Here is a 14,568-nt window from a genome sequence, read left to right as displayed (position 1 = left end):
GTAATTTGAGGAGTCTAGAGGCTTAACTATGTAACTCAGCAGTTTTATATCCCGGTGTGAAAAGGACACTAATAATTTTCTAAATACTCAGCTTTATGCAAGCTTTCTATTTTATTTGACTTTTTGGATTAAATAAAATGTTCTGATAAAGCGACTGAGTGTAACAATTCGCATTACTATTTAAAAACATGTTTCTGTACTCTGGTTTCTCCTCAGATGGTATAAATCTTTTGCCATTTCAAAACACACTTCTAAGAAATAATAACCTTTGAAATAAAAGCTAAAGACAACCAATACCCTTAGGTATAATTTGATAACTTTCTCACTAATAGTGAATCTTTATAAATGTTAATCCTCTTTTTTCCCATAGTGCTTTACAAAAGAAAAATCTTTTAAAAATCTTTTTTTTAAACTAGGCTACGAATAACTCCTAAAATCAGTTTCTTTATAGCAAAGGCATGTATGCTTCAAAAATCTCTTTATTTATCACATCATGCATGACAAAATGTCTCTGTAAAATCCCTTGTGCTCACTGGGAAGCCACAATTTAATGGATATGGAGATTCAGTCTCGTAAAATGAAAATCTCTACAGACTGGTTGCACAATAGAGCACAAGTATTTTATGCTACCTAAATATACACTTAAAGATGAGTATGATGATACATTTGTATTATGAGTATTTTAACAAAATTAAACATAAAAAGTGCTGTACTCTTGTTAAGAGTCTTAAACTTCAAAAATATTTTTATTCTAGAACAGATACGGTCCCAGGAATTCTATAGAAGTAATTTTGCTACAGTGCAGAGAAAGGAGTGGTGAAACCTGATTACAGGGTGAGGGGGGGTGGGGGTTGTGCAGCTGAGGGATTCATCTGAATGATATTTGCTTCATTTGTAAGTGACACGATTTACCCACTTGGCTTTTAAAGGTATTTTAAGGCTCTGATGTGTGAAGACTTTGATATGTGATATAGAAAGGTATTTCAAGAGGCTCTGACAAAAATACTACGATAGGAAAGTGTAATTCACCAAGCCCTTGAAGGCAGGAGGATAGGCACACGGCAGAGAGGAAGTGGAAGGGCAAGGGGAGCTGAGGCTGGAAGGCTGGTGACGCCATTTTCTCCTGTGACCAGGAAACAGCCGCCACAGACCTGTGAAGCAGACGGCTTGGGGCTGGGGGAATGACGAGGGCAATTTCTACTCGAATGTGATTTGTTTTCTGGGTTTCAGGTTCTCTACCTGTGGAGTTCTCCTAAGATACATCCTGAGACCAAGAGTAGGTCCCTCCTTTGTGTCAATAATCCCGGATGTGGCTATCTTCACTTGAGCAGCTTACAGACTCAATAGTCTGTCTTTAAAATTCCCCTACACTAAATTTAAAACCAAATCATCAAATCCCACCTCACACAGCAACACAAGATCCTGCTCTACAATATTTATGACAAGGGGCCGTCAAAGAAATTCCTTAGGGCTTTTGCTTTTGCTTTCATTTTCAGATACTGCAGTAGATTTTCAAACTGGGCTGAAATTTCCCATTTAACGCTTGCTGTTTGGTTCTGGCTCTGGCCACATAAAACCAGTCCTCTTTTTTTCTTGTTCATGTCTAGCCCATCAGGGACAGTGAGCAGGTCCCTCTGTGACTTCATTTCTTCAGTCTACACTGTCCCTGTTCTTTCGGACTTTCCTTACATGACCCAATTTTAAGTCTCAGCCTCGAGCTTCCTCTATGAAAAAGTGCCATTTATGAAAAAGTGCCATTTATGTGTTCTTCCAGCATGATAATTAGAACTGCATAAAATTCTTCTGGATCAGTACTAGAAGCTGAACAAATGTAAGATTTTTATTGAGTATCGTTTTCTTTTAGCAAATTATCACTTAGGGGAAACATGACCTTGGAGAAATGCAAGTCTGTTTATTTCTTTAAAGTTACAGATTTTAATCAGACTCAACAGAATCTGTTTAAATTTGTGCCATGATTTTATACAATGCTTTACTATGGGAAAAAAAAGTAAACTAATTAGAATCCTCACCAAGCTATATATATTTCTTCAAGCTTAAGCTCATGATTTGTCTAAATGAGGAAAGAATTCAAGCACATAGAAATACTTAAAGAATGATATAATAAACACGTTTGCCAGCTAGTTTTGCCAGATCTTAATATTTTCTATATTTTTCAGATTTTTAAAATGAACACACTATTAACACTGTTGAAATTTCTTGCACACTCCTTCCAACCCAATGCTTGTACATCATTTTCTCAGGGATAACTATGTGGATTTAGTGCCTGTCATTTCTGAGTGTATATTTACATAGTTTTATTAATATATATACATCCATAAACTACATACTCATATAGTAGTGTCTTGCTTATTTTGGGACTTTGTAAGTGGCACTGTTCTATACCTGTGTGCCTATACTTTTCCTTTTCTCATTCAGTGTTACAGTTTTGACATGTATTCATGTTATTATACAAAACTCTGGCTCATCTCTTTTTATTTTTTATTTATTTTTTGTTTGTTTGTTTGCTTGCTTTTTTTTTTTTTTTTCCAGTACTGGGAATCGAACTCACGACCTCATGCTTGCCAGGCAGGCGCTGTGCCACTGAGCTAAATCCCCAGCCCCTCTTTTTATTTTTTAAACATATCACAATTTATCTATTCCATTATTCTGAATATTTGTTATGACAAATAAGGCTGAGTTGGTCTTTCTTATATGGGGTCCCTTGTACAACTCTTTTCTTTTTAATTATCTGGTAATTATACATTTTATTTCTATCCTTTCTCTGATTACCCTTAACTTTTTTAAAAAAATGATTCATACTTTGCTTACCTAGGGATAAATTTAATCAATAGCTCTACTCTCCTCCTTAATTTAGAATACTTTGAAACTGGTCACACCCCTGTTCCTCATGCCCCTCCTTTGTCACATATTATTATTGTACATTATTTTAACTCTACTTGTTTTTATATTTACTGAATTAGTCATTATTTTTGTTACTTTGCACAGCCAAGACTCTTCTGTTTTTGTTTTATTTTGCTTCAGATTTATTTGAATTGGCCAATTTCTTTGCTATTTTTTTTCATGTTATTACCTCCTTTTGGATTTATTTCCTACTTCCTAAAGGATACTCATTTTTTTCAGAAATTTCTTTCAGAAATGATCTGTACAATGTAAACCTGATGTTCTCAGCTGTCAAAAATGCCTCCATTTTGCCCTCACTCTTGAATGAAGGCTTAACTAACTGGAAAAGTTTAGAATGAGTGTTTCTTCCTCTCTTTTTATCAAGGACCTCATTCTTTTGTATATTCTATCCTTGCATCTCAGTCTAATTGAGATTCCTTGTAGGATATTTCTTTTGTTTTTGGATGCTCTTAAAACTGATTTTTTTTTTTTTTTTGTCTCTGCTGCCCTACAGTTTCACTATGATGCCTAAATGTGGCTCTATTCCATCCTGGGCACTCATAAATTTTGAGAAATGTCAACCATTCCTTCTGAGGGTTGCTTCTTTTCCATTCATGCTATTCCTTCATTCTAGGATTATTATGGACATTCTGTTCTCTGTGTCTCTTAACTCTTCTTTCATAGTCTTTCTGTTTCTTTAAGGAGCATCTCAGGTAATTTCAGCTGTACCTTCTTGTTCACCAATTTTCTCTTCACCAATGTCTAATGTCATTAAATAAACATTGCATTATTTATTTTAATGACAATATTTTTATTTCTAGAAATTCTATTGCCATATGTGCCTTATTTTCCTCATGGTATCTTGTTTCAAGTTTTTAATTATTTCTTGTCTTTAACAACTTGAAATATAATAGTTTTGTAGTATAGCTCTTTTATTATTTTATAGTGTAGCGCTTTCATCATCTTACTTCTTGTTTTCATATTTGTGCTAAGGACAGAACTGAGGGCATTGCCCATGCTAAGTGCATCCTCTCCCAGCCTAGATCTTTTATCATCTTAAGAGGGGTTGTGTCTTCTTCTGCTAAGCACTCAAGCTATCACTAGCAGGGCACACTTTTTAAATTAAATAATGAACTTGTGGCACCTCAGATCAACCACATAGTACAAATCCAAAAGCAAACCCAAGTGAAGGCAGTTTTGTGGTAATGAATTCTTAAAGGGAAAATTTTTTTTTCTATCTAGAGCAAAAGCTAGACAATAATAATATACATCACACAAAAATTATTTATTCATCTGTTCCACAAATATTTATTAATTTCCTACTGTAAGTGAGCTGCTGTTCAACCTAAAAATGGGGGGACAAAGACAGATTATCTCCTATGGAACATTGAATAGTGGAGAATCAGATAAAAAAGATAGAATATAGCAGAGACAGGCTAAAGTGATGATACTACAACAGAGGGAGACCACATAAGGTTGGAAACCAAGACAGCCTTCTTAAAAAGGTAGCATATAAGCTTAATCAGGAAAGATGAGCGAGATTTTCATAGACGAGAATGAGAAGGAAGGAAGCAAGCATAGAATACCCTGGGAGAAAATGGAGAACACTGGAGAGAGTGCAAAACAGAGCACAGAGGTAAGTTGTGGCCAGCCAGGGCACAGAGAGCTCTGAATGATGGATGAGTCCCAGAGCAGAGGCTGAGATGCATTCCCTCAGGTAGTGGCTGGAGGCCTGTGAAAATCAGAAGCTAATGAGGAAACTGCGGTTAGAAACACCCACCACCTCCAAGGGCTTGGAAGGCCCTGAAAAACACACCTGGCCATGGCATTCAGCTTGCTCTGAAAGACGCAGCCAGACTGGCCAAGGGACAGGAAACATCTGTGCCACCGTGACCTGCCCGAATCCGCTCTCTCCCTATCCTTCTTGGCACCACAAAAGCTGGGAACAGAACAAAGGCTGAGGCAAGCCCCAGCCTGGGCCCCGGAGAAAAACAATAACAAGAGGGGGGCCAACCTGATTTTCTAGCGGGGAAGGAGAGGTGGACTCTGTCAGATCTCATCAAGGAGAATACAATAAAAGACTCATTGTTACTGTTTCCTCCCCTTAGGAAATGAAGCTCCGACAGTAAATTGTGGCTGAAAGAATACTGACCTGGAAAGGAAGCCTGAGTTCTAGTCCAGATCCTGTTCCCAGCTTGCTGTGTGGTACTTGAGGTATGCTGTTTCACTCCTCCAGGTCTCTGCTTGGCAAGGACTTGAACTGGACTAGTGGTTCTCAAAACATGTTCTGTGGAACCCTAGAGGATCTCTAAGACTCTCTAATCCCATTTTTCACCAAAGCAGCCCCCACTCCCAGTTCTAAATTTATGGCTCTGCCTAAAGCTTTGCTTGAAAGAAAAACTTTTTTAACTTTAAAAATGTAAAACCTCCTGGACTTGAATTTCTAAAATACTTTCTAGCTTTAGCAGTCTGTGACTCTGTGATGTCAGGATGAGTTGCCATTAGGGTGGCCCCACCTTGAGGTCAGCGGGGGTGACTGCATGAGAAACTTGAAGTGAAGGGAAGGTTCAGGCAGAGCAGAGGTGGTATGAGGGGCGGTGGACGCGCACCTGAAAAGCATCAGAATCAGTCTCCAGTTAAGTATTTAGGCCTCCAGGTGTATCCCAAAGGCGCTCTTGGCAGGGATAAACAGTATCAGACAACCTGAAAGATGAAAGAAAGGTGGATAAGTCTAAAATTCTGGTTCTGTCTTCCTGTAAATAATTAAAACCATAAATAACAAATGTTGCCTCTATGTGCCACAGAATAGCACTGTACAAAAATTAGTACTGCAGAGAAAAGAGAAAAAATATAGATGTTGAGAAGGAAAAAAAAAGAGCTGGCAAGTTACCAAGAATAGCCTATTTATTGCCTTATTTAATTATCGAAAGTTTGATGAATTTGTCAGGGGCCAGAAACTGTTAGGTTGCTGGGATCACTGAAATGAATAAACACCATTCTAGTCCTCAAGGAGCACAAAATTTAGCAGGAGACCCATACAAAAAGTGAGATGAGAAGCTCAGTTCAAAAGAGCAAAAGCGGAAAGGGATCATTCAGGGGATCCTAGCTGATTTCAAATAGTAGCTGTAAGAAAAGAAGTATCATTATTATTATTATTATTAATTTTTGCACCTGACACTTAGGCAGAAAAGAAGACTGCTTCGGACTAAAGAAGGAGAAAATAGGCAAGTCCACAAAAAGAAAATAATGAGGACAAGAATGAAGGTTAAAACCCAGAACTGGAAAGGCAGAGAAAATGAAGACCATGGAAGGCTACACTGTCCACTACAGCAGCCCTCAGCCTCGCGACTACCCAGCGCCCGAGGAGCGGCCAGGGCAAAGGAAGTGTAGCGGGAGGGAACACATGCCCTATCGTGAAGATTTGGTATGGAAAAAAGATTACAACAATATTTCATTAATAATTTGTTTTATACTGATCACATGTTCAAACAAGAGTATTTTAAACGTAAGGCATTAGATAAAACACATTGTTAATTTGACTTGCTTCTGTTTTTTAGATGGCTACTAGAAAATTTTAAATTTTGCATTTGCAATTCATATTATATTTTTATTAGACATTGTGTTAAACCTTTGCCCACCCCAGTGAATAGTGAGAATATATTCCCACACCCAATATCCTTAAGAAGAAGTATGGACCCCTAAACTGCCTCACAGCCTTCCAAATACAATTACACAGGGCCAACAGCTTCCCAGTCACTTGAGAGTCTCAGCCTACACAGGGCCTACAAAGAAAGAGAAAAGAGAAGAAACCCAGGTTGTTCTGTGCCCAGACAACAAATGCCCATTTGATCACAAGCGTGGAAACTTTCAGCAAGGGTTTTCATTACTTTTCTTCATCTGTAAAATGGGACAAGACCACTTTCCACTTATGTTTGTATTTTAATTTGTGTTTTCCAAAGCTTTTCTTATAATATCTTGCTTGCCCTTGAATGTTAGGTAATCATTATTCCATTTGGGGTGGGGTTAGACAAGTAAACTGAGGTGAGAGGTTCATCTGCTCACAAACATACAACTGAGCCTGGAGCCCGGACCCCTTCCCCGTGAGACCCTGTTCATATCTCACACTACCTTTCACTAGACACTACCACTCCCCTGGGCCTTTCTGCTTTTGCTTTGTATTTTGTTGCTGCTGCGTATAATCCATGTCCCTAACCAGACTAAGTTCTCTGAGTGCACTATCCATGGCCTGTCACCACCATATCATCTAAGGTTCTTCATGAGTAGATTGAACGGTGTGGTATAGAGGGCCAAGAAAGGACGGCTTGGAAATGCCTGTTTTCCTACTCATTCCAGATAGACCAACTCCTGTATCTGGGGAAGATGCCACTCACTTCAGGCCCGAATCCTATCTCTCCCCAGAAAGCTAAAGGGCAGAAAACAAATAGACACAGCACAGAAGATTTCATACTTGATAACTCACACTGCACCTCAAAGCAGAATTTTGAACAGGTGATATGACAGACTCTGGCACCTCCCACTCTTGCCATCCAGGCTGCTCTTGGTTCCTGCTGCTGAGGTTATTAGGGAAGGTGGGCTGCGATTGTGTTATTCTTGGTAGCTCAGGGCCTTTCTAAACAATGAGTGATAAAATCTTACATGGGCCAGCACTGAGTGATATAAAATCCAAATTTCTCTGAAGATTTCAAGATCAAATTTAAACAAGCCAGGATATTTATTTTCTTAAGGATACTTGGTAAAGTATTATTAGGAACCAAATCTGTTTCAACATCGTATTTAAAGTACCTAGCAAAGCTGTCACTTGATAAATATATGCTGAATGACTCAGTAGTCATTACCAAAGAAACTGCCTTGCCGTTTTCTCTAGGAATAAAAACTGGATCCAGTGACCCAATATTTAAGCTTTGTGAATAAGGAGAAATCACAGTGATGGCAGATCCTAAATGAGTCTTTTTACATACCCATGAAGGTGGGGGAAGGACCACCAGTTCACAACTAACTGCACTGGTTTTACGTAACTTCCACCAGCTAACATGGGCACTGCCTGACCTTTAGTTCCCTCTGAGGTTAAGCCCCAGTCAAAAATGCCCTAGGTTCTAGCGCTTACAACATTTGTCAGCAGCTCTAAAACACTGAGAAGGCTTTGAGAATCTTTACTGTGGAGGAAGGGTGCTATTATTCAAAGCTTCTTTCTTTCTCCACCCTGCATGTAAAATTTACTTGGGATCCCAAGATCCTGCAAGACTGGAAAAGGGCTGTGAGAAAGGCAACAACTGAAGTCAAATCTCAGACACTGACTCTTTTGGCCACTGAAGAAACAGCTCTCCAGCAAAAAGTTCATTGTTATCTGTTTGCTGCCAGTTCACACTAGTGTGAAGGTGAGGCTACTTGTTTCAGGAAGTCTTTCCCTCCCTCTGAATTCCTTCTTTCTCTCTCCCAGTGTGCCCCTGACACTTCCAATCTCCTCCCAACCTTTCTCCAATGATGCTTACCCTCTCTACTGTCAATCTGAAAACTTACCATCCTCAAAAAAAAAAAAAAAGACAGAAAAAAGAAAGAAAAAACGAAAAAAAAAAATCGTATGTTCAAGTCCAGAAATTTGATTAAGGAGGAGTTTTTATTTCCTTTCCCCAGGAGTTCACCAAGAGCCATAATTTTTGTGTCTGAGAGCTGTGCCAGTCATTGATTGATCTAGGCCATTTCCCCACAAGAACAGATACACAGGCCATGAATCAGCTAGTAGGCTCAGCCTGTCTTTTCTGGGCTATCACTAACCCTCTGATCCTGACTCAATGACTCATTGAATGTTCTAACTCTCTTAACTGAAAAAGTGAGTTGTTAAAAGAACAGGCACAGGGCCGGGGATACAGCTCAGCGGCACAGTGCCTGCCTGGCAAGTGCAAGGTCCTGAGTTCGATTCCTGGTACCAAAAAATAAAAAAACAACAGGCACATGTCTAAAGTGAATTAACAACCGCAATTCAATCAATTCTTTGTAAAAATTATTAACACCCATGACATGCTGGGAGTTACAATAACAGGAGATGGGCGTCGGAGATGAGCAGTCCCACACCCTGCTCTATGGAAGCCAAAAGTGACCTGACTCATCAATGCTGCACATGCTGGGAACAAAAATTTTATTTTGGCAAGGAAGGTAGTATTTCCAAAACATAATCTCTCAAACTGTATAAAATTAGACAGGCAAAAATCAAAGACTTTTCCTTAGAACCCTATGGAACTTAAGTACCTATATAAACTGGAACATTGTGTCCTTTGCACAACTTTTACCAGGACCTGGTTGCTTAAAAAGAATCTTAGAGGGGGCTCCTGAAGGTTTCATCTGACATGTGGCACAAAATGCATGTTCACAGCCGAATTTCTTGGTGCTTTTTGTAGGTAAAGCAGAAAAACAATCTACAGATATGCAGAATTAAACTATCCTTATGCAGCCACTGAGAACAGTCTGTGGACTCCCTCGTCCCAAACGCTAACTTAACTTCACAGCTAGGTTAAAAAACAGACAGCTTTCCATGTAGCAGAGTGTGAGTAGCAAAACATATCCTTAACCTCTGAAACTCCACCATGGAGTTTGGTCCTTTTGGTCCTAAAGGGCAGCAGTATTAGGATTAATTGAATAAGGTACCCCAGGTTCAAGCACAGAGCCCAGTGAGTTACCTTCTGCCACATCTATCTTGCCCAGCATCTGCCTTTATCTCACATTATGTCTCTTTATGAAGCTGTGGAGAAGGTAGGTAGGAGAGGGTGCTCAAAGAGGAACCAGTAGGCTTCTGATTTGGACTTCTTCCCTTTGCAACATTTTATTATGGAAAACATCAAACAGCAAGCAAAATTGAAAGTTGAAAAGGCTTTTACGGAGAACCCTCCACCTATATTTTACCATTAATATTATAAAACTATACAAAATAGCTGAAATGGAACAAAGAGTAAAGGGTAAAAGTGTAAAACTTTTAGAACAAATGTAAGGGCAAATCTTTATGACCTTGGATTAGGCAACAATTTCTTAGATATATACCAAAAGCACAAATAACCAAAGAAGGAACAAATTGGGACTTCATCATGAATAATAAAAAAGAAACTTCTGTGCATCAAAGACACTATTAAGAAAGTAAAAAGAGCCAGGTATCATGGTGCACACATATAATCCCAGCACTCAGGATGCTGAAGAAGGAGAATTATGAGTTTGAGGCCAGCCTGGGCTGTATAGTGAGTTCTAGGCCAGCCTGGCCTATATTTTTGAGACCTTGTCTCAAAAAAATAAAATAAAATAAAATAAAATAACAATGTACAGAATGGGAAAAATGTTTACAAATAATATATCTAATAAAGGACTAGTATTCCAAATATAAAGAACACTTACAGCCCAACAACAAAAAGAACCCAATTAAAAAATGGGGAAAGACGTTAAATAGATATTTCCCTAAAGAACTCACACAAATGACCAACAAATGCATGAAAAGATGCTCAACACCATTAGTCAGTAGGTGAGTGGAAATCAAAATCACAATGAGATACTACTTTATACCCACTAGGTTGTCTGTGAGAACAAGAACAAAGAGATGGACAATAACAAGGTCGGTGAGCTGTAGAAAGAGGAACTGATGCATCACCGGGGGAAATGTCACATGGTACAGCACTGTGGAAACAATATGGTAGTGTCACATAAAGTTAATACAGGCTGGGCACAGTGGTATGTGCCTGTAATTCCGACTATTTGGGAGGCTGAGGTAGGAAGATCACTTGAGCCCAGGAGTTTAAAGCCAGCCTGGGGAATATAGCAAGACCCTGCCGCAAAAAAAGAGCTAAATGTAGAGTTACAATGTGACCCAACAATTCTACCCTTTGGCATATATCTCAAAGAAGTGAATACAGGTCTTCAAAGAAAAATGTGTATACAAATGTTAACAGTAGTAACATTTCTAATATAAAAGGTGAAAATATTCCAAATATTTATTAACTGATAGATGGATAAACAAAAGTGGTATATCCATATAATAAAATAGTATTCAACCTGAAAAGGAGTAAAGTACTGGCTGATACATTACAATATGAATGAATCCTGAAACCATTATGTTAAGTGAAAGAAATTATGCATGAAAAAGTATACCATGTGATTTCACATATATGAAATATTCAGAATAACCAAATCTACTGAAACAGATGGCAGATTACAGGTTACCACAGTTAAGGGGGAAGGAATGAAGAACAAATGCTTATTAGGCACAGAGCTCCTTTTAGAGTGATGAAAATGTTTGGAATTAGTGGTGATGGCTGCATAACTCTATGAATATACTAAATACCACTACAGTGTACACTTTAAAATAGTTAAAATTTGTCCAGGGATTTTATGTTGTGGAAATTTTACCTCAGTTTTTAAAATAAGGCGGGGTAAATAAGGCCTGTCTTCCTGAAGCATAATTCTTCCTCAAAGGTGTTTTTCCTTTTTGCTTCTTTAAAAATGGTTTTTATACTTAGCAGTTATAAATAGTACAGAGTAGGATTCAAGCTTTCTATATAAAATTCAAATCATAAGGTTTTAAAATATTTCACATTATGGCCAGGAGCTATTAGGTTACAAATGTACTCTCTTCTCCTTAGGAATACTATGTGATGATATCAACGCACAGAACTAGGATGCTGATCTGGCCCACAGTCATTCCTAGAGTGGAGGAGTGTCATCTTTAGAATGACACTCCTCAGAGAGATTTAGAATGACACTCATCAGAGAGATTACCTCACTGCCGCTGAGCTTAGAACCTGCACAAAGCCCTCTGCACAAAAATCTCTATCACTTAGAACAGACACTAAATACCTGTTTGACTGTTCTTCCATGCATTTAAGGCCCCAATTAAACCTTATCTACCAAGCCCAGCCTGGTCATTATAGCCCATAATTAGCATTCCTCTCGGGGAGAACTTACTATTTGTTTATATACCATACACAAACTTAACCTCATTCACTCCCCCACAACCCTGGGGACTGAACCTAGGCCCTTCACACCCAGCTGCATCCCTAACCCCTTTTTTATTTCTATTTTTGAGACAGGCTCTTGTTAACTTACTAAGTTGTCCAGGCTGATTTAACTCGTAGACCACTTGTTTTTTTAAAATGCATTGTAAGATATCCATCAAGATGGCTCAGACAGAATGTAATGAGTTTTTGCCTGGAGGCAGAAGAAATGGGTTCACTTTTTTTTTTTCTGGCACTCATTGGCAGTGTGTTGTGCCACTGGCTGGACACTTTCTCCTATTCTGACGTTAGAGTCCTTATCTATAAAAAAATCTAGGAATTAACAAAGACTATAAAAGAAATTGCAGCAAACAAAAGAAAATTAGGTGCAATATTTTGCCAACTGATGAATACTGCACAAATGTGAAGGATTAATAATTCAATTTCACTGGGTGAACAGACTTGCAGCTTCACTGTAGAACTTTTGAAAGCACGGCCCATATGTCTGTCCTCCACAGCTGCAAGGACAGGTGCCTGCAAGTACTGAACTGAACTGAGACCAAATCTAAGTAGTGCATGTCACAATCTAACTGACAAAAGAGCTAAACAGTGCTGATAAAGAAATAAAATGAATTGAATCTAAACATAAAGTTGCCAGGAATGCCCTCAAAGAGTATAGAACTGCTCTAAGAAGTGTAAAAATGGGTCAAGGGATGGCAGATGGCCTGCAGCACAACATTTCACCTGAGCACAGGTGCACTGCTTTCAGACCTCCAAGGCAAAGGCGGGCCTCTCTTCCAGACCCCAAGTATCTCTGGCAATCAAGCTTCATTAAACACAGCTCTTCTGAAAGCAGAGGTTCTGGTGAGTCCATACCAACAGCCCTCTGGGGTCTCATCCTGGGGTTCTTCTCAATGTCCTGAGTGATTTCTGAAAGTTTTCCTCCCTGAAGCCTGCCTGAAATGACCAAGATTCCATTTCATTTTATGAACTGGCACCATGATTTCTTCTCTCAGCCACTTAATACAAACAGATCCCAAAATTATACGTCACGGTACACTGGCCAAGGATCCTGAGTCTTTGGCATCAGTGTCTTCAGAGATGAATGCCCAATGAAAGAAACTGAGGGCAAAAAAATTCCAGGGGTTTAAATGTTAAAAATCAGCCCACTGACCAGAACCATTTGGTAGGCTGATAGAGCTGACAATAAAAGCAAAGTCAAAGCTTTTGGATCAGAAGTCCAATTTAAGATAAAGAAGAGGAAGATCTAAAAAGGGAGACCTGTTAATGATGAAGAACATTTCATCTAAGCTAGTGATGGCAAACCTATGATATGCATGCCACAGCTGGCTGTTACCATTGAAAGCTCTAAAAGGTTCGCCATGACTGTTCTAAATCTTGCGACAGGACTGCTTAGGAACTGCCAGTTCTGTAAACGTTCACACAGGGTTGCCTAAGGGCCTGGAGGGATCTGGATAGGAGGAAATGCTGCTGATAAGACTAATGAAAACTAACACGCATTGGGTGTTCTACTGTTCCAGATACAAAGCTAGGTATTTTCAGGCCGCAATTTACTCCATTAGGTAAATATTATATTCACTGCCATTTGAAAAAGGAAAAACACCAGAAGTTTCATTTAAAAACTTTGGTACCTCAACCAGTAAATAACAGGAGACAGGAAACAGACTTGGATCTGAATTTCTCCTAAGCCTATCTATCTTTAACCAATGGCCTCTTTCAGAGAGTCTAGGCAGGCAGAGCTCTCTCCTCTTATCCTCGAGCTACACAAAACTCAGGAGAGTTTCTCTACAGGTGGCCTTATTCTCTTAGACCTCCAGAGGAAAGAACTGCCACGGGAAGGTGAAGGAGGCTGTGTTGGGAAGAAAGGAAAGAAAACTATAATTTTTAGTGAGCTTTGTACAATAAAGCAAAAATTGTTTATTGGTTTTTCTGATCCCACTTAATTAGTGTAAACATTTCAAACAAAAAGGGAAAAGTAAAAAATTTTCTCAATTTCACATACCAAAGGTAAACTCCAAATGATTTGAGAAATGTCACATAATCATATGATAAACAGCCATAATTTGATAGAGGTAATTGTCATAATTCTGAGGATGGGTAGTATTACCTTCATTTTAGAGATTAGATAACCAGCTCAAAGAGATTAACACCTTGTCTGAGATGGCGTATCTCAAAGTGCTTCCCACTGCATGGCTTCCCGCTGCCATGCTTCGGCAGCTGTGTCTTCTATGCCTTCCTGTGTGCTCCTTGCTTCATGCCTCTTCTAGTGCCCAGACCCCCAGTCATATTCCTTTCCTGAGTCCAGGCTATTTCAATTTCCCGAAAATATTATTTCCTTAACATTACTTCTGATCATGTTACTTTCTGGGAAGAGAAAGCTAGAATGAAAAATCTTCACCATATAAAGGAGTAGGTCTTTAGGGATGGAAATACAGATTTTCAGTGGGTACAACCTCCACACCCGGCTTTGCCCTTAGGACCACACCTTTTTTCTTTTTAATTGTATATTAGGAATAAGAATCTGAGCTTTCTATATACAACCCCTCCTCCCCTAACTTTCTATCTCCTTCTTCCCTTTAAGTATATGGCTGGGAAAAACTCTGAGAAAAATGGCCCTACCCTGATTATAGTTTAAAACAAAACCAACCAAAAATCCCAATCA

The sequence above is a fragment of the Chinchilla lanigera genome, unplaced genomic scaffold, assembly GCF_000276665.1.
Source record: "Chinchilla lanigera isolate Chin_1 unplaced genomic scaffold, ChiLan1.0 scaffold00028, whole genome shotgun sequence".
Lineage (NCBI taxonomy): Eukaryota > Metazoa > Chordata > Mammalia > Rodentia > Chinchillidae > Chinchilla > Chinchilla lanigera.
Note: the sequence above shows the minus strand (reverse complement) of the source record.